This window comes from Micromys minutus, assembly GCF_963924665.1.
Source record: "Micromys minutus genome assembly, chromosome: X".
In the NCBI taxonomy this organism is placed as follows: Eukaryota; Metazoa; Chordata; class Mammalia; order Rodentia; family Muridae; genus Micromys; species Micromys minutus.
The window spans coordinates 30,890,874-30,911,475 of NC_137970.1; the positions used below are offsets into that span (position 1 = coordinate 30,890,874).

Genomic DNA, 20,602 nt, shown 5'->3' on the forward strand with positions numbered 1-20,602 from the left:
AGGTCAGAAGACCTTATGTAATCCTTTAGGATGAGAATTAGAGATGGGTATGAGCCCCAACAATGTGAGCCACACTGTTAACTAGGTACTAGAAACCTGAAAGCAGAAAAGAGACACTAAAAGCCTTTCATAGTGGTACGTACCTGTAATTCCAGCAGTTAAGAGGTGGAGACATGGCAATCCTGAATTTGAGGTCAGTGTGGATTATACATAGCAAGACCTTGTCTCCAAAACCAAAGCTACAGAGCTGGAAAGATGGCTCTGCAGTTAATAGCACTTCTTGATTTTGCAGAGAACCCAGATTTGGTTCCAAGTACCAACTTGGTTTACAACAATCCTTAACTCCAGAGCCAAGAACCTAGTGCCTTCTCCCAGCCTCAGTGGGCACTAGTCCACTACATGGTGCACAGATATAAGTGCAGGTAAAGCACCCACAGCTGGGTATGTGACTTGGTGGTGGAGACCTTGCCTAGCTCCAGCAGTGTCCTGGTTTTCACCCCAAGAATTCAAAAGGACACACCCATAGCAACAGAAAATCAAAGGGAAGGTTTGGAATTTTTAAAACGTAAAGGATTGAGGGAAAGGCCCCAATGAGTCATGCACTTGAACCTCTGAGGAGAGCGAGGGTTGATTGGCTGGCACTAGTGTTTTTGAGCTTAAAGGAGGTATGATGAGCTTGTTCTGCAAGTGTTGGGAAGATGGAAATCTTGAATCTACTACTGGCATGAGTCACCACCTCCAGGGTGAAGAAGTATTGCCAAACTAATCTGAAAAGCAGAGGAAGTAAATACAAGGAACAATTGACCTTGATTTCTTTTCCAGATTTTCTAAACTTCCAGTTTTCTTCTAGAATTTTCCATTGGCAGGGTCAATATAGGAGATAGTAGTGGGAGAGAAATTTGGCTTATAGAGTCTTGGCTTCAGCATCACAAAGGATGATAAAGATACTAGGCTTCATGTTTTTTGAAAATAGCTTCACAACTGATATTCTTATAGTTTATGATTTGAGGGAGATCATATTTTATTTCTGTAAGAGGTATCTAGCATGTGAATTGAGTCATTAGAATGGATTTTGAATCTTGAGAAAATGATATCAAAATTCAGGAAATGTGGAGTAATTAATTGTGACTGGAATAGCTATGCTTTAGAGGCCAGGGTCAGAAGTAGCCAATGTGTAGGGATGTTTGGATCAGTAGTGACACCTTAAGTCTATTTCCCTTTCATAACTTGGCCATACTTCTCATTGCTTAGCTTCACTTGCACTTGTCTAGCTTATAAGCTGGTCTCCAGACTTCCCTTTCAGATACTGATGATTCAGTAGCCCATAGGCATTTGTTCTGGCTACCTGGATTCAAACACTAAAGCTTGAGATAGCATGCATGGCAAATTTCAAATTCTAGTAGTTTTACTTATTATTTGAGAATTTTGTATGTGTGTACAATGTACTTTAATCATATCTAACTCTCTGACTTTGGATCCTCTTAGATGATTTTCATATCCCCTTTCTAACTTTGTGCCTTTTTTTTTTTGATAACTTACTAAGTCTACTTGACCCATATGTGTATGCCTATAGGAACATCCACCAGAGCATGTGCCACCTACAGTGACCATTCACCAAAAAAAAGTGGTTTTTCCTCCTTCCGTAGGCATCAAGCCAATAGCTGCCCCTCCCCTATCTAATGCTTGGGAATTTTAATGGATGAAAAACTATATCATTAAACATTATTTTGGCTCCTTTCCTTTTTGTGGGTATGGTAATGTTTGGTTACATATGTGTGCACATGCATGCAGAGGCTGGAGGTCACCATCAGATGCCATTTTTTGGGGATTAGCCACTTTGTGAAACGTTAATTTCATAAATAATAAAATTACTTATTTTGAGTGATGGAGGTATATGGTTTACATTTTTTATATTTTTATAATTTTTTCTCAAAAGTATGAAAAGTTTTTATTTGAAACTGAGATGAATTTAATTTTAAAAGCTCATTAGGTGGAAATCATGTAAATATCCATATTTCCTTAATTTTTTTCTTCTACTATAAAAAAATACACATAACTCAAAAATTTCAGAAAATAATCAGATATCAGAAGCAAAACATTTATCCACCCTTTTTGTTACAAATAACCATTTTTCCCAGCATGTAATTTTTTTTATCTCATCTCATCTCAATTACCAGTAGTAGTAGTTTTTAAAAGTTAGCTTTTGAAAGTTGTTCTGAATTTCTGGTGTTTTATGCATATTTTAATAATAATAGGTTTATTAAAGATAAAGTCCAGTCAGAGCTATAAATGATTTTAAGCCTCAAGTTTCAACTATTTCTTTACCGCAGTGTCTTTGTATGGCAGGTGGGCTTCCCCCAGGAAGCCGGCCTGAGGGTTTGCTGTGTAGGGGGTTTTTATTAGGTGTGTCTTTGGGTCCAGCATCAGTGGGAAGGAGGAAACAACAGCAGGAGTGGTCAGAGGTGGGAGGATGGAAGCTGAGTGACTAAGGTGACCCATCAAACCTATCAACTGTTGAACCTAAGTGGCCATGATTTTATGTCTCTTCCTTTTCACTTTGTGGGCTGCCCAGGAAGGTATGCACAGTGGAGCATAGGAGCCCCTTGAAGAATTCACAGGTAGGGGCTGCCTGGCACCAGACCGTCTGTAGTAATGGTAACGACCCCGGAGTTAAGCTCTATCTCCATCCCATGCCCTATGCCTCAGACTTGTGCAGGGCTTCTTCCCATTGCTATACCACATACTCCTCACAGCACTTGCTTTTGACACATGAGAAAACATGGCTTGTGTTTGTTTTACCTGATGAAACCTCAGCACAGGACAATATTTCCCATGTGGCCAACTACTTGGCGTAGTATCTCCTCTGTACAAAGGAAGAAACTGCTTCAGGGAGTGTCAAAAATTTGGACCGGATATTCTTCTTTTAAGTTCCTTGTGTACCTTAAGGTAATCATGATTGCATGTCCTTTTTAATTTTTATGGTGTGTATGTATGGGTGGGTGGATGGGTGTGTGTGTGCGCGTGCGTGTGTACTAATGTGCATGAGAGTGCATGAACAGGTCAGAGGTCAACGTCCATTTTCCAGTGTCTACATCAACTGTTCTCTATCTTACTTGCTGGACCTGGAGCTCAGTAATTTGGCTAGCCTGGCTGACTAGCAAATTATAGGGACCTCCCTTCTTAGTGCTAGGATTCACTGAACTCTGCTTTCTGTGTGGGTGCTAAGAATCTGAACTCAGCTCCTCAAACTTGTGTGGCAAGCACTTTATCTACTTAGTCATCTCACTGGCCCAAGTGTATATATGTGTTTTTAAAAATAGATGTATAATTGATAGGTCAGCAAGATGTTTCAGCAGGTAAAGGCATATGGTACCAAGCCTGACAACCAGAGTTTAAACCTGGCCCCACAGATGGAGGGAGAGAACGGAGGTATACTGGTTGTCCTTTGACCTTCACACACTTGCCATGATATGCATACACCATATACAAGCACACAAATACATGAATTTGTAAAAAGCTGTGCAATTAAACAACCAACTGCCAGAGATACGGAGAATTCTCATTGGTTTGTTATACTGATGTGCTAAGAATAGGCAGGGTTGTGTGAAACAAATCAGAATCTGCTCCTCTGACTTGTGCCATAATTGCTTTCCTTCCTCTGTAGAATGTCCCATTAGTCAGCAACTGCATGTCCCAGCCACATGGAACACAGAAGTGACTCAATTTGTTATCTGATGAACTGGAAAGTCAACACTAGCATGGTGGTGTTTAAGTATCATTAGGAGAAGCAAACATGAGCCCATTAGAGCTTTGGAAGATGGTTCTGCTAGAGAAATGGTCGTCAGTTTTCTCATTGAGCAGTTAGAAGGGCTGGGGAAAGTCTGGAATGAGAAAAATGGCAAGTAAAAATGAGGATATTTATTCCAAGGCAGCATGTGGCAGGCTGAAGAGGATTGGAGTGAAAAATTCAAGACTAGCACTCGCATCCATGTGTGAAGCTGAGATAAGCTTTCTGGGCCTCAGTTTCTTTTCCTGTAAATATTCTTCAGTGTTTCATCTTTTATGAGCACACAGAAAGAGGCAGAGCCAACAGTTGAAAAAATATATATTTTAAAGCATAAAAAGGTACTTCCATTGTCTAAGGTATTGTTTTAAATCAAAATAAGACAGGGATATCTTTGTTTCAAGTTAAGGTTTGGTTACATATATATATGTGTATGTGTGTGTGTGTGTGTGTGTGTGTGTGTGTGTGTGTGTATGTGTTTGTTTGTGTGTGTGTAATTCCAGTATTTCAGTCTCTCGAGTTGAAGTAGAAGAATTGAGAGTTTGACACTAACCTGGACTTAAAAGCAAGTTCAAAGGTTAGCTAGTCGACATATATAGGAAGATACTATCTGAAGAAGTCAAGAATTAGAAGCAGAGCAAGATGACTCATATTTATTAACCCAGCAATTGGGAGGCTGAGCAAGGAGAGTTAGAGAGGGTCTAAGAGCAGTCTGGGTTATAGAATGAAATCCTGTCTTAAAAACAAACAAACCAGACACGGGATAAGGATACACCTTGGTGGTATAGTCTATCATGCACCGTACCCTTGGTCTGATGTCTAGTGCTGCAAAATCTGATAATAGTTTCAACTGATCAGGGCAGGCTGAGGAACACGTAATTAATTTTCTTCTGTTAACTTTTAGAAAATTGAAAGTTTCCACGTGGCCACCTTTGTACTTGGAAGAGGTAAAGCTGAAATTTTCACAATGAAAGGAAAATGCTGGAAAACTTGGAATATAGTAGAGAGCTTATAAATTCCTGGACATAGTAGTTTGAGGCTCATGTTTACTAAAAAGGTTTTGGTTCAAATAAGCCGATCAAGGAATGATAATTCAGTCAAGTAGAGGTATAAAGAGGGAGATTTAATTTTAAAAATAAATTCATGGGTAACGACTCCGTAGGTACTCTGCTACAGTAGTTGAAAGGAAATTGAAGCCTTTATTTTTTATTTAGCACAAACAATGTCAACAAGTCCAATCAGTCGCACTGGTGTGGAGCCCTTGCTTGAGAGTCACTAGCTCACAATTTCCTAGCTTTGTCTGCAGGAAATCACCTAAAGTCTCCTGAGCATCAGTCTTCCCAGTTTTAAAATGGAGAACATATTAGTGTACATATCCCTTGGAGGATAGCAGTGCCTGCTCAGTGCCTGCTGTAAAAGAGGAGTTCAGAAAATAGATGGCAAGCACATCTGAAATGAATGTCTTCCCTTTTACAAGTGTTTCTGGAAATGATAACAATTATCTGGCACAGAGAGATGCAAAAAGGATACCCGGCGAATGTGACTAACGTCACCCACAAACTCAGCCATGCAGACTTTTTAGCAGAGAACCAAGATTGAAAATAACATATTCTAGTCATGGTGCCCTTTTATGCCGGAATTCAGAAGCGTTGTCACTATTTTCTGTCAGTTTAAATATTTCACAAATTACTATGGCCTGGGAAAATGAAGTAACAAAACTTTATCTAGACTTGAGAGTGTATAAATTATTATTTTTAAAATAAAAATCTTAAGTGGCAATGTTGTGAGCAGACACACACAGCAGGCTATTCCCATAATTGATTCTCTTATCTTACAAAGAAGGTTAATCAAATGCCCTGTTTGATAAAGAGATTGAAACCAGCCCTTATTGTTTGTGATTCTTTAAAATGTTTTCCTGGCATTATCTGTTGCTTTGACTCAAATGTGACCTTATCCTGTGGGCAGCGAACCAAATCTTTTCAGGCTAATTCAAAAATCGTGTGTGTGTGTGTGTGTGTGTGTGTGTGTGTGTGTGTGTGTACACTTAAATGGTAACTTTGAGTACTAAACTCTACAGTATTAGCTAAACTACATATCACTCAATTCTTAACAAGACTGGCTACATTTTACTACAGGATAACTCTTAAACTCATTCAATTGACTTAACAAACAGTTCTTATCAACATGATTAACTGCTCTCAATACTATCCCCAGTGGTTCTCAGCAGATTAGAAACACCTACCTTTTTTCTGCCAAGTACATGCACAGGGTAATTCACTACTGAACATTTATAGGAAGGAAAAAACAATAAAGCAGACACAAAGCCTACAAAAAGCCCTGTAACCTGGGACCACTTGGCAAGAAGAGCAAATGTGTTTGTTCTATACAGAAGGGCATAATTAGAATTCATATGGCTTTCAGTTTCCAGGTCAATAGAGCTAAGGTGATGTTTAGATGTAGGAAGTTCAAGAAAGGCCATGTTTAACACCTACCTATAATCCCAGCTTGTGGGAAGGAGAGGCAAGAGGCTCAGGAGTTAAAGGTTACCCTAGGGTAAATGAGACCATTTCCTCTCAAAACAGCAAAATAAAATCCCAGACAATGAAATGGAAGTTTAAGGTGGTGTGTAATTAAGTTAAAAAAGAGAAATGTATAAATAGGCATAAGATGAGAAAAACTGAAAGGTTTATAAATTTTTATTCTTTGACAATTTTGTACACAAATATGTGTGTGCCTACACTCACAACTTCTTGCTTTGAGGCCCTCTAAGTTTAACCAGAGTTGTGTATGTGACCCTCCGATTGGAACTAGCCATTGGAGCCTAGTGAGCTTACCAGTAGCTGTACGGATGAAGACATAAATCTCTGCCAGAATCTTCAGCAATAGTTCAGCAGTAAGGCAGAGGGCACACAAAGCCCTTCTTCATTCATGGCTGGCTGGGGCCAGGGCCAGTGTTTTGCAGGCCCATTACTAGGTATTATAGCTGTGGCACATGTATGATTGCAAATGATTGTGTCATGTCTAGATGATGGCATTTCACTGCCCTTTCTCCCTCTCTGTGGCTCTCACATTCTTTTTGTCTTCTTTGATTTTCCCTGAGCCTTTGAGAAACATATGTAGTTGTCCAACTATAGTGTGTACTCCTTTAAATCTGGCTTTTATTTTCATTAAACATGATGATTGAGAGTCATCCATGTGGATTAACTAAAACAAATCATAACAAAATAAAACTCAAACAACAACAACAACAACAAAAACTTGTGCTTAAAACTGAAAGAACTTACTCAACTATGTTCAAAGCAGCTTTATTCATAATAGCCAGAAACTGGGAACAACCTAGATGTCCCTGAACTGAAGAATTGATATAGAAAATGTGGTTCATTTAGCTAGTGGAGAAATACTTCACTGTTGAAAACAAGGACATCATAAAAATTTGCTGGCAAATTGATGAAACTAGAAAACAAAGCAAAACAAAACAAAACAAAACCAACCTGAGTGAGGTAATCCAAACCCTGAACGACAAACATGGTTTATACTCCGAAGTGGAAACTTTCTGGTTCTTTGGAAAATCAGTTGTGTCTGATGGTGGTTTGCTGGGGCAAAGACATAAAGGAAAATTTTACTGAAGCAGACACAGGTGAATTGATGTTCTCCTGAGCAAGCACGTGAAAGGACCGGTGATAAAGGATTCTTTACTAACGACACACATGGTACTGGTCAGCCTTACATTGATTACATAGTTGAGCTTCATTTGTCAGGACTCCATAGAGAGAAATAGACAAAAAATCTTTTGGTGGTGTGTTGTAGCTTCTTGGTGCTTCCTCGGACTTTGGCTTATTGGGAGACTGACGCCGGCTGAGACAGATATAGTGTTTTGTTAAAACTTAAGTGCTCACACAAAACACATGGTGAGGCAAGACCCAAGGAGGACACATTATTTTTTAAGGGAGTATAAGACTTGATGGACAATGAAAGGGGCTGGGTTTGGATTGTTGGTACAGCTAGCTGTACAATGATTTTTGGTCTCCTGTCTTTAAGTCTTTGTTTATCTTCACTTCACTGAGAGAGGCACAGCTAATAACATTCCCTGGAGTTCCTCTTGACCCTGGTCCCTCCCATTGATGTGTGACAATTTGTTTCTGAGGCCTGACTGTTCCTACTAGGTTGGGCCACAGCTATTGCTATCCCAACGCTACTGAACTAGACTGTTGGTGTATCCATGAAATGTTTGTGAATAGATTGAGATGCTGCTGCTGACATACGAACTGAACTGCTAATTTCTTGACAATGCAGATGGAATTTGCTCCAAAGAACCATTTTTAAACAGGTCCAATTACCTTGTATTCTTTCATTTCCACTACCTCCAGTGGGTGATGGGCTAGAAGGGAGGTTAACACATTTAAGAATCACCATTAAAAGTAGGATTTAAAAACACATTAAAGTTACAGAATTCAATGCTACGAGATGGAGCCCAACCCTGACACTGCCTGGATGACCAGGAACCAGTTTGGATAGGTCAGAGATGTAGGATAGATACCTGACTAGAACCAAACATGGCTGGAAAAAAACAAAAAAATTACAAAAACTCAATGAAATAATTCCTAATGATTTTCTGCTACACTCACAGATCAGTGCCTAGCCCAATTGTCATCGGAGAGACTTCATCCAGCAGATGGTGGGAGCAGATGTAGAAACCCACAGCCAAACATTAGGCACAGCTTGGGAAACCCCATGAAAGAGGGAAGTAAGGATTATAAGAGCCAGAGGGGTCAAGGACACAAGAAGAGCATGACCCACAGAGCTCATAGGAGGCTCACAGAGACTAAAGGGACTATCACAATCCCCGAATGGGTTGGAGCTAGATCCCCTGTAGGTATGCTATGGTTGTGTGGTTCAGTGTTCTTGTGGGACTCCTAACAGTGAGAGCAATTATGTGTCTGACTGTTTTGTCTGCCCTTGGGATTTTTTTTTTTTTCTACCAGGTTTGCCTTATCCAGCCTTAATACAAGGAGAGGTGCCTAGCCTTTTTGCAACTTGATATGCCATGCTGGGTTGATGTCTCTGGGAGGCCTGCCATTTTCTGAAGGAAAACAGAGGAGCAGTGGATCTGGAGAAGAGGGGAAGTGAGATGTGGGGAGGGACTGGGTGGAGTTGAGGATGGTGAAACTACAGCAATGCATGAGAGATCAGTAAAAATATGGTACCTGAGAGAAAATGGAGACTGACTCAGACTTGCTAAGATATCTTGGATGTAAGATGGAAGGCTCTAAAAATATTGACTTTTCCCAACATGCTAGCTTCTGTTGTGCTCCCTGAAGGCTCTGGTGCTTCCTGAGAGTCTGTCTGTAGGATTGTCCATTGCATCCTTGCTGTCACCACTGCAAACAGTATCTATGAGGACAGTTTTCCTGTGGTCAGGTTTTTGTGATCATCTGATAGAAATGTGCTTCATGTATGAGTCTTCGTGGAGTGCATGCACATTCCAAAATTGTAACTTAATGACTGCATTGCTGTCCCAATGTCGCTTTAACAGACCTCCTATAAAGTCAGCAGCATAAAATAACAGTTTGATTTTTACACTTCTTTAGGTTGGATCTTCAGAGTCAGTCTCACCGGGCTCAAGTAAAAATGTCAGCAAGATTGCATTCTTTCCGGTGGCTTTAGAAAATCTGTCTATTGGCTTCTTTCAAATAACAAATGTCATCAGTAGTATCCACCTCAAGGTCCTTTCCTTGCATCACCCTATCCTGATTGCTGCTGTCACAGTTCCTACTCTACTGTCTCCTTCACTGACTTCACTCCCCCCACTCAAGTTATGGTTTCTCTGTGTAGTCCTGGCTGTCCTGGAATTCTTTCTGTAGTCCAGGCTGGCTTTGAACTTAGAGATTTTAGTCTGTGTCTCATGAGTGCTGGGATCAAAGGTCTCTGCCACCACTGCTGAGTCAGACTTCTTGTAAAGACCTTGTGATTACATTTTGGGCCCACTCAGGCAATTAAAAATATTCTTACTGCTTTGAGATCCTTAGTGTAATTCCATCTGTAAGGTACTTTTGGCTACATTAGGTCACATTTGCAGGGTTTAGAGAGTAGGATGGAGACATTGTTAGGGGTTGTTAGTTTGCATACACAAGACAGTAAATTTAATTTTAGTCTAGCAGGGTTAGAGTATAATGGGACAAGAGATATATTAATAATGTGTGTGAAGTTGAGTGGGGGAAAGAGAAGATAAGGGAAAGGCTGCCAGAGACTATATAAGGATTTGTAGAGATCTGGAGTCCCCAAAGGCTGGGTATGGGGAAGGAATAGAGATAGAGTGTTGTAAGATTCTTTTATGTATTATTTATTTATTATTGAGAATTTCAAGCATGAGCACACTATATTTACATAATTTACACCCCTTCCTCTGTGTTGTGAAATTCTTATACACAAAGTGTTACATTACTGACAGCAGACTATGAGTTAAAGGCACACTATAATTCCCTAATGCAATCATTAGAATTACAAAACAGTTCAGCTGAATAAGAGAGATAGAACTCAATGCACAAGAAGACAACAATGAGGAAAAGGGCTTAGGTAGATGAGCTAGAGACAGAAAAGAAGGAGCAAGATGATAGAGTTATACACAACTCTATTGGACTTAATGAAAATCTAAGTATATTAATTGAAAGACACAGTGTCAGATTAGTTTTTAAAAGGTAATACTCAACATCATAAACATGAAGATGGCATGTACTGGCTGGTTTTGTGTCAACTTGACACAAGCTGGAGTTATCATAGAGAAGGGGCCTCAGTTGAGGCAATGCCTCCATGAGATCCAGCTGTAAGGCATTTTCTCAACTAGTGATCAAGGGGGGAGGACCCAGCCCATTGTGGGTGGAGCCATCCCTGGGCTGGTAGACCTGGGTTCTATAAGAAAGCAGGCTGAGCAAACCAGGGGAAGCAAGCCAGTAAGTGACATCCCTCCATGGCCTCTGCATCAGCTCCTGCTTCCTGACCTGCTTGAGTTCCAGTCCTGACTTCCTCTGGTGATGAACAGCAATGTGGAAGTGTAAGCTGAATAAACCCTTTCCTCCCCAACTTGCTTCTTGGTCATGTTGTTTGTGCAGGAATAGAAACCCTGACTAAGAGATGACACTTAAATTATGTTTGAATTATTCTTATTATTTCGTCTCTTTCTTTTTAATGTGATTATACACTCTACATATAACTTAAAGTAAACATCTTAAATTTTGTATTTTATATTGTTATTGGTTAGGTGAAGTGTAGGCATGTACTTTTTATTATAATATTGTGAAGTCTGTTACTTTAAAATATATTCATTAAGAGTCTAAGATGGGGGAGAAATAAGTATACATATAATAAAAATTTAAGAGTGTTGATAGTCTTGGTGAATCTATTTTTTCTTTTTTAAGTCTACAAATCTTTAAAAAATATAAATAAATATGTAAGGCAAAACTCCAGATTCATGTTTAGTAGTGTTCATATTGTATCATCTTCAACCTTTAAATCATGAAAAATATGAAGAATATAACGTTACGTATATATTATATTAGAGAAAATGAATTAGGAGTGACGCAGCATGGCCCATTGTCTGTGTGGGGCTGAGAAGACCCCGAGGTCCGTAAGTGCTCCCAGTGGGGGTGACTCGGAGTTAGCAGAGCCTGGACTTGGTGGTGAGGCCACTCTGTGGGAAGACGAATAAGGGTTGCCTGGAGCTGGAGAGTGACCCGGGCCTCTTCACCCTCCTGGTGGAAGATTTCGGTGTCAAAGCGGTGCAAGTGGAGATCTAGGATCTTCAGAGTAAATGTCAGGGGCCTGTATATGGATTTATCTTCCTGTTCAAATGGATCGAAGAACACAGGTCCCACAGCAAGCTTTCTGTGTTGGTGGATAATACGTCTGTGACTGATGATGATATTGTGAATAACATGTTCTTTGCCTCACCAGCTGATTCCCAACTCTTGTGCCACTCAGGCCTTGCTGAGCGCGCTTCTGAACTGCAGCAGTGTGGGTCTGGGGCGCACGCTGAGGCTTATGAACTGCAGCAGGGTGGGTCTGGGGCGCACGAGAGCAAAGGATAGGCAATTGGCAGTGCCCCAAAACTGGCCAAGGCACACAATACCCATGCCTTACCGAGAAACAGAATGGTCTCAGTGCAGTGCCGACCATGGAGGCGTTTCACTTTGTCAGCTATGTGCCCATCACAGGGCGTCTCTTTGAATTGGATGGGCTGAAAGTCTACCCTATTGATCATGTCCCTGGGGAGAGGACGAGGAGTGGACAGATAAAGCCAGCAGGGTCACCATGGAGTGAATCGGCCTCGCTGCCGCAGGGGAGCCCTACCATGACATTCACTGCAACCTGATGGCAGGTGGGCCTGACCACAGGATTAAGTATAAGGCCAGGCTACGTGTACTGAAGTTGAACCTACAAATAGTCCTAGAGACCCTGCAGCAGCTGATTAGTGTAACACAGCCAGAGTTGATTTAGACCCACAAATCTCAAGAGTCACAATTGCCTGAGGAGAGCAAGCCAGGCAGCAGCAATTGCCCCCTTGGGCTAGAGGCAGACAGAACCCCAGTGGCCTCTGAATGTACTCACGCAGATAGTGCAAAGGAGGTGGCTGGTTTGTGTCCACAAACTACAACACATAGTCTTCCCATCAAGTCTAAGTTGGTGGTGAAACCTTCAGGAAGCAGCCTCCATGGGGTTCTGTCAAAGCTTATTGTCCAGCGGTTGCCAGCCTTTCTGGACAACCACGAATATGCCAAATTCCCTGTGCGGGAGGAGGAAGACCTGGCGTCAGGTGTGGGCCGCAGCTGAGTTGAAGTCTGACTGCCCCAGCAGTACTCTGATGATGAGGATGACATGCAGAACACCAATTCTGCCATCAGAAACAAGCAGAGGGGACAGGGAAGCCAGGATCGTTGAGCAAGTCTTCAGATGGGCAGCTGTCAGTGTGTGGCTCGACACCATCAATGTCTTAACTGAGGAGTTTCAAGAGTTTCAGAAAGACCTTTCAATTCCTCTGTCCCTGAAGACTAGCAGTGGACTGGGAGTCCAGCTATGGCTGTGCTCACACACCCGCAGCCTTCACCCACCCCTAGCAATGAGAGCGCAGACACAGCCTCTGAGATCAGCACCAACCCAACACGGCCCTCTAGCCCTGTCACCTCTCCCATCTCCAAGGTGCTTTTTGGAGAAGATGACCTCCTAGTTCGTGATGACTGCATGTGCTACAACCATGCTGTCATTAGCACCAGCCTGCTGCACTTTGCTGAAGATGGTGTACTGGGTCCCCTGGCACTCAGAGAGGGTGGGGAGGGTTCCTCACCTTCTAGTAGATTAAGCCAAGGCAGCCAGAGGTCCAGCAGCCTAGAGGAGAAGGAGGCGGTGGAAGTCACAGGTAGCAGAGACAAGTCTGGGCTGAACAGGTAACGCGAGCCCTTGAATGGAGGAGCTGCTAGCACTATGAGGCCTGTCTCAAGGAGGAAGTTCAAGACCGATGGCCAACGAAGGACACACAACTATGACCAGTTTCCCTGTACCTTCATACCCACGCTGGCTCAGGAAGGAATGCAGGCTAACCTAGTGGAACAGAACAGCTCAGTGCCACGCTAACAAGGGGTCAGCATTGGTCGGCTTCACAAGCATCAGAAGCCTAACCAGCAGCAACTCTCTCACCCCTACAAGAGCAAATGGCAGTGAAGACCTCTGGCCCTGACTCTGCAGCCTCTCTTGCTGGAAGGCCCTCACCAGAGCCCTTCACTGTCTCACTTTTCCAAGTATTACCGAATAGTTCTGTCTAGAGCCCAGGCCGTGTGAGTGGGGGTGAGATGTGTGTTCTGCTTTGCGTTAGGGGTCTGACAGGGACAAAGAGCTCCACAACGCTCAGGAAGCTGCTGCTGGAATTGGATGGTGCTGTGGCCTCTACAGCCATCTGAGGAGCAGCAGGACCTGCCCTTGCTGCCTGGGCAGCAGGATATACTTTCTGTCTATTGGAGATGTCTTTTTTGGGGGGACTTCTGGCCATCTAGCCACTGTATTAACATGGACAGCTTCCTGACTCTGCTTTCTCTCCCAGCACTGTCATTCTGCTGGGGTCGGGTCTCTTATAACACACCACAGTCCCAGCTGGGAAACTCAGAAGGCTTTGGTCCTGGTGCTCTAACACCTGCCACTAGCCCGTCCTTGTTGTGAAGAAGCTTGGCCTACACTTCATTCCTCCTGGGAGAGCGCCAAACTTAGAGACCAGGCTGCTGAGCTGGAATGGGCATGGGTATCCTAGTAGGATGTATGGCCTGTCAGCATCCCATAGCCTACGTGGAGAAAAGTGTTTGAACTATCCCAGTGGCATGCAGCCTGTCCTAGTACCATCCACACTTGTTAGTGAGTCAGAGCAAGGCTCTGGGGCTCTTTGCCTTCAGTGTTGTGGCCCTGGCCGTGGGCCTACCTTAGGCTCCTAATCTCTGTCTCTGGGCCCTAGAGGAGCTTCTACCTAGTCTCTCAGCATTACCATGACTTCTCTTAGAACATCAGAGGCAGGGCTGCTTGAATGAAGCTGGTACTACTCAGTTCTTCCACTGTGCCAGCTTCCTTGGCCTCTTGCAAGGTACTGAGGGTAGGGGACAGGGCCGAGAGGAGTTAGAACTTCTGTGTTCCCATAGGGCTCGATAGGGCTCGATGCCAATGGGGTAGTAAGCACCGCACTGCTTCAAGCTCCAGCCCCAAATAGTCCTATGTCCTCTGCTAGATAGAGGTGATCCAAGCAGGCCCCTTATCTGTACATATTAATTGTGGGGGAGATGGTACAGCAGTCGAACCCCTCTAGTTTCTATAAATATTGAATCAGTGAGTGAATAAAAGTGCGCTAATAAAAAAAAATGAATTATATGAAAATATCTCCTTCCAGCTGAAAGTCAGTAATGATTGACTACCCTAAATTAATTGCTCTATCATATAATGGTAACTTCAAAGTTCTGACTACTGGGCTGAGTGGGCTGCTCAGTGGGTAAAGGTGCTTTGCTGCCAAGCCTAATGACTTAAGTTTCATTCCACCCACATGGTGAAAGAAGGGAAAAACAAAGCTGTGAATGTAGTTAAAGCTGGACTGAAGTTCTGGATTATCATTGTATCCCAGAAGTTCATTCAGTTTTGGACAAATATCAGTGGTAATACTCAGATATTTAATATTCATCTAAAACATGCATTGTGTGTATATATCCATATCTTATTTTATAAGCCAAAAGTTATAATATGAACATGAAGTATTCCAAGTCTTAATATTTTATACACTGTGATGTTTTATATAATTACATTAATTTAAACAATTAAATTCATAAAACCATCAGTTATATCTGCAAAGTTTTTTTGGATAAATAAGGTAACATTTGAAGGTTTGGGGTATTGGTGCTTGGATATACCTTTATGGATCATTAATCAACTGAACACATTAGGTTTGATGTCCTTTTTTATTAGCCATTCAGTTGTTTTTTTAGATTTCTGAGTGATTAGAAATGTGTTGAATATTTTGTAGGATATATTTTTGACTTTTATCTCCTAAACCCTTGCAAACTCTAACTCTTATTAGTTTTATAATTCTTGACAATTTGTTAGGGAAAATTGGCACCATATTACTAATTTATTGTTCAGTCTTTCCTCTCTTGTGAGGTTTCTCTTTATGTTCTTTTCATGCTTATTTGCAAGAGTTCTTTGTTTACATAGTAAAGCTATGAAAGATAATTAGGATCATAGCTGTTAAAAACGAGAAGCATTTACTTAGAAATACCTTCCATATTCTCATGTGCTTGCTACTTTCATAGGTTTGGATGGACTGGGGGGAGAGAGAATGAGACTGTTTACTGGGAACATTATTGGTGGGGAGGATGTTAGAATGGGTGGAAACCCAGTTCATCCTCTACACAATCCCAGACTGTGTTTCCAAAAATAATTCTGTGTACATGCTTCCTTTCTGTTCAGAATCTCCCCATTTATCTTTATCAGCCATCTACCCAGTACAATTTTATCACCTAGGCATTTAGATTCCTTCATATTTGGGTTCCTAGTATTGTTTTCAAAATGCTCCACAGATGAAGGAAAATCCTGGGCTGTGGCTAAATCAAAGGCTTTTTTTTTATCATGCAATCAGATCTGAAGTGAAACTAGTGATATCACCTTCACAATAGAGGCATTCAACAGACATTCCCAGGGAATAGGGATTAGATGGCTAGGTTGGAAGAGAGGGTCAGAAAAGACCCTTTTCATACAAGGGAATATAGTTACAATGTATCTTGACAGGACAGTTGTTTATCATAGACAAGATGGATCATCAGGTAAACCCACTTTAAGTTCAGTGGAGGTATGTGAAAGAGGTGGTCCAAGATGAGCTGGGCAGGTTCCAGATGCCTATTACATCAGGGAGTTTAGGTACTAACTTTAGAGCACTGGAGGCTAGGCATGGTAGCACATACCTTTAATCCCAACTTGCAGGGGCAGGGGCAGGGGCAGGGGCAGGGGCAGGGGCAGGGGCAGGGGCAGGGGACAGATAGATTTCTGTGAGCTTAAGGCCAGACTAGTCTACAAAACTAGTTCCAGGACAGCCAGGGCTACACAGAGAAACCCTATCTTGAGAAACCAAAGAAATAAGTTAAGTATAAAAATAAATAATGAGAATAGTGGAGGGTAATTGAACTATGCACTAACAAGGACTGATTTTAGCAAAGCAGTACTTTAGAAAAAAACCCACCTGTATCCTGCAGAATGAATCAGAAGGGGGAACATTTAGAGTGACCTTAAGTCTGTGGGCCGGACACAATTTTGGTTTATCCCTGTTGCCCTATTATTCTGCCTAACATTTGTCATAAATCCCCCCATCCCCTTCCTACTCCCTCCCTTCCCCTTCCTTTCCTTCCCTTCCTCTTCTTCCCTCCCTCCCTTCCCTTCCTCTCCCTCCCTCACTCCCACCCCTCTCTCTCACACATCTCATATATCTCAGGATGCTCTCAAACTCATTATTTAACTGGGGATGAACTTGATCTCCTGATTCTCCTGGCTCTACCTCGAGGTTACAGAAGTATGTGTCACTGCCTCGTTTATGCAGTGCTGAGGCTTAAATCCCAGGCACTGTGAATGCCAGTCAATCATTCTATTAACTGAGAATGATCCACAGCCAAGGCCTTTAATTTTTAAGTCATTATTATCAGTGAACATCAGAAAAGCTGGAGCAAGTGGTCGACTTCCATTTGGCACTTCCAGATTCAGACCTAGAATTGCCTAGTAGTGAGATAAAACCAAGCAGAGACCTTATTTCATTTTGCAACTAAAGACAGTGTCTTGCTTCTTTCTATCTGGCTTTCTGGTTGCATGACAGTTACACCTACATCTCAGTGAAGGAGAGCAACCAGACTACTCCCAGATCAAACTAAGTGCTTCCATCAGTAACACTCATAGGAGCTGAGTTCTGATCTTTAAGGGAATACTGCAAAGAGATATTTGAAGCTGTTATTCTCATGTGCTTCTTTGTGTGCTACTCAGTTACTGTGGCTTTTATCTCAGCCACAGTCATATGCAAAGCTATGTAAGTCACCTCTTGGTGTATCAGGGAGAAATATGGGACATGAGAAATTAGATGTATATGAAGTATGTACAGGAAATAAAAGCTGAGCCATGCTGATGTAGAAGGTAGAAAGGGCTTCTCAATGCTTTAGCTTGCAAACGTTTTGTCATTTATTGTAGAGCATAAGCCTACATCTATTATTTATCATATTGTTAGCTAATGCTTATTATTTTTGTTTCGGCAATAAACTCTTTGGGCAGCAGTGAGCCCAAGGGAATAGTCGCTAAAAAATTAAACACTGAGTTTTTACCTCCAAAGAATGTTGATGTCAGGTTTCTAACTTGCAGAAAGCATTTATGGATATTTATTACCTGCCACAGAGGCAGTGCAGGTATCAGTAACCACATGGAGAACAGAAGACATGTAGATACTGAAAAAATACTGCTGTCTACTCCAAAAAGCACTTTGTTACTGTACAAAGCCTGCTTGGAGATGATTTGCCACACACATCTGCATATGGCATGATCTGGCCATCCCTGACATTTGTGAGCCTGGGGCAAGAGGACAAACAAAAGCCCATATTCCATTAGGTTTAAATATTTACAAGTTATGAATCAAGATAGCAGGATGTTAAATAAAATATGCCTGTGCTCCTACCTGAACAAAAATACCTTCATTATGATAAAAATGTATGTTGCCATGGTTTTTATATGGAATTGGCAAAAACTCAAGGATGACTGAACTTAAATATGCCTGAGTGTCTGGATGGTTTGGCAGAGTCTAGACAATGTAATGCAAGTAAAGTAATATGTAACTCATGAATAACTATGTACTTATTCCATAAATTCATGTTGCTAAATATGTAGCTCAGTGGTAGAGCAATGTGTTTAGAATAAATTGAGGTCTTACATTTAGTCTTCAATAGTCAAACCAACCAAAACACAGACAAAACTTTTCCTTCATTTCATTAAAAGCATTAATCTTATTTTTCTACTCATGATCATTATGAGCTGTGTGTTGGTATTGCCTATGGTTCCAGCTGCTTAAGAGGCTTAAGGCAACTTCATTGCCACTGCACCCATAGTAGCTAAGAAACGGAAACAACCCGAATGTCCCTCAGCTGACAATGGATAATGGAAAAGTGGTACAGATACACAATGGAATTATTTTAAGCTGTAAAATATGAATTAAATGACAAAATTCACAGGTATATTGATGGATCTAAAAGCTTTCATACTGAATGAGGTAACCCAGACCCGGAGTGTTTTCATGTCCCCCCCCCCCTCTCTTTCTCTCTCTTAGCTCTGAGCCTTTAGCTGCGAATATATCTTCAGAAACCAGAAAATTAGAAAATTAGATAGTGACTATGCTAGGTGGGAGCAGAAATTCTAGAGGGCAATAGTAAGACTCGGGTGTTATGAGGAGGAAAAAGGGAAAACTTTGGGAAGAGAGGGGAAGGGAGGGAGGGGGAATAAATAACACTAAGATGTTTTTAAAAGCCATGGTGAAACATACAGTTTAATGTTTACTTAAAATGTATTATTGGTGTATTTAAATGGAGTCATGCCTCACTTGGTGATATGCTTTCTCCAGGAGCCATAGACTAACAAAAACATCACTGCCAGGCATGGACAATAATTTTTTGAGTTGTTGATCAGGGGGATCCAAGAGACTCCCCAAACAGTACAGGCCGTTGCCAATTCCCTTTCTACCTCTCTTGTGTCTCTTGTCATAGTCTGAGTCATATGCAAAGGTTATATAGGCTGTCTCTTGGTATAACCATGGGAAAGGGGAACATCGCACATCAGATGTATAGGGCATATATACAGGAAATGCAGAGACAAGGAATATGTGAGAAGTGAGATTCTGTAGAAGGAAATGGTAGGATAAAGATGTTATGTAAGAGCAATTGGGAAAAACCCTTTTTCAAACTGTGGAGAGAGGGAAAGACCCTATTGCTGAGGACACTACATACTTCAGACACAGGACTTGGAGGAACTGAGCTGGAACTGACCTGGTAGTTTCCTCCCTGAAAACTAGCTCTAATAGTACCAGAGGTGCTGTGTAAGCTGCCAAGGGAGAAAAGCAATCAGTAGACCTACCCAACTCTAAATCCTACCACAACAATGACCATCCATACAAGATATCCCCAGTGGTGCAATACTGGCACATTTATTAGGAGAATAATCAGTGGCTGTCTAATTGTACTTAAGGCCTGCTCAGTAACAACTTGTGGTTGGAGAAGTCATAGACCCTAGAAGAGAACCCATTACTGCCATTTCCCAAAACCAAAAACAATTTCTAACTATATCCTAAATACTATCTTTACAAACATAGCTCTCCTAATCAAAGATGCTTCTTTCTGTAACAGATAAATACTATTTCAGAGATCGACAACTGGTCAAAATTCAGGAATTAGTGGCCATGGGATGGGAAACTCTAAACTGATACATCTACAATTCAACCCTTACACCGAAGACTCAGGGATAAAACAATAACAGAAGACAGACCAGAATGATCATGAGATACAGAAGACCAGGATGTCCTACCCCTAGATGAAGAGGTATAGGTAATCAGTGGCTGCTGAGAGAGTGAGAATCAGTTTTCTCCAGGCACAAGCAACCTAATAGGTTGTGCAATCACAGATAATCCGGCTTAAAATGTGTATCTATGAACAATAATAAATGGACTCAGTAGTCAGTAGGTTGTATGCACACATTTATCAATACTAATTCTAGAAGAAGATATAATGGATGTGAGAGGGAGTGAGGGGTGTGGGAGGAGTTGGTTAGGGAAGAGGGAAGCATAAAATGATGTAAATAGGCAGGTGTCCTTGGAGAGTCACCATTTAGCAGTGCCATGTTGGGAACCAAAGAAGGTGGCCCTGGAACTCCAGGGTTTGTTGATATTCAGTTTTGTGACTGTGGACCTGAAAGACGATTGGGAATGCCTAGATCTTGCTGACAGGGCATTTTGCATAGATCTCCTGTTCCAGAAATGGGGTAGTCTGATTTCTATCAGTCTCACATTGTTCAGCAACTTCTGTTCACCTGTGAATCAGAGCAAAGAGCCCTGGATGGGGAAGAGAAGAAACTATAGCCAAGTTTCCAAGTCTGAATGAGAACATGCTAGGGGATCTGTTAAAATTAAGAGACATGGCTGTGGGCATCTTATGGAGGAATGAGATTGTCTCAATTTTTCTCAGAGGGCATTGTTCATAGATGTGATGTTAGAGAATTATAAAAGTCTGTTCTTTGTGGGAT

General features: G+C 41.7%; 1 pseudogene across 1 annotated transcript in view; it reads left to right on the forward strand.

Annotated features, from left to right (window-relative positions):
• LOC308414849 (ubiquitin carboxyl-terminal hydrolase BAP1-like) overlaps positions 1-13,222 on the forward strand; it is a 48,536-nt pseudogene extending 35,314 nt beyond the window's left edge. Inside the window, exon 4 of the transcript in view lies at positions 11,443-13,222. The product of the transcript in view is annotated as a ubiquitin carboxyl-terminal hydrolase BAP1-like (transcript). The remainder of the gene's footprint in view (positions 1-11,442) is intronic.
• The last annotated feature ends 7,380 nt before the right edge of the window (positions 13,223-20,602 follow it).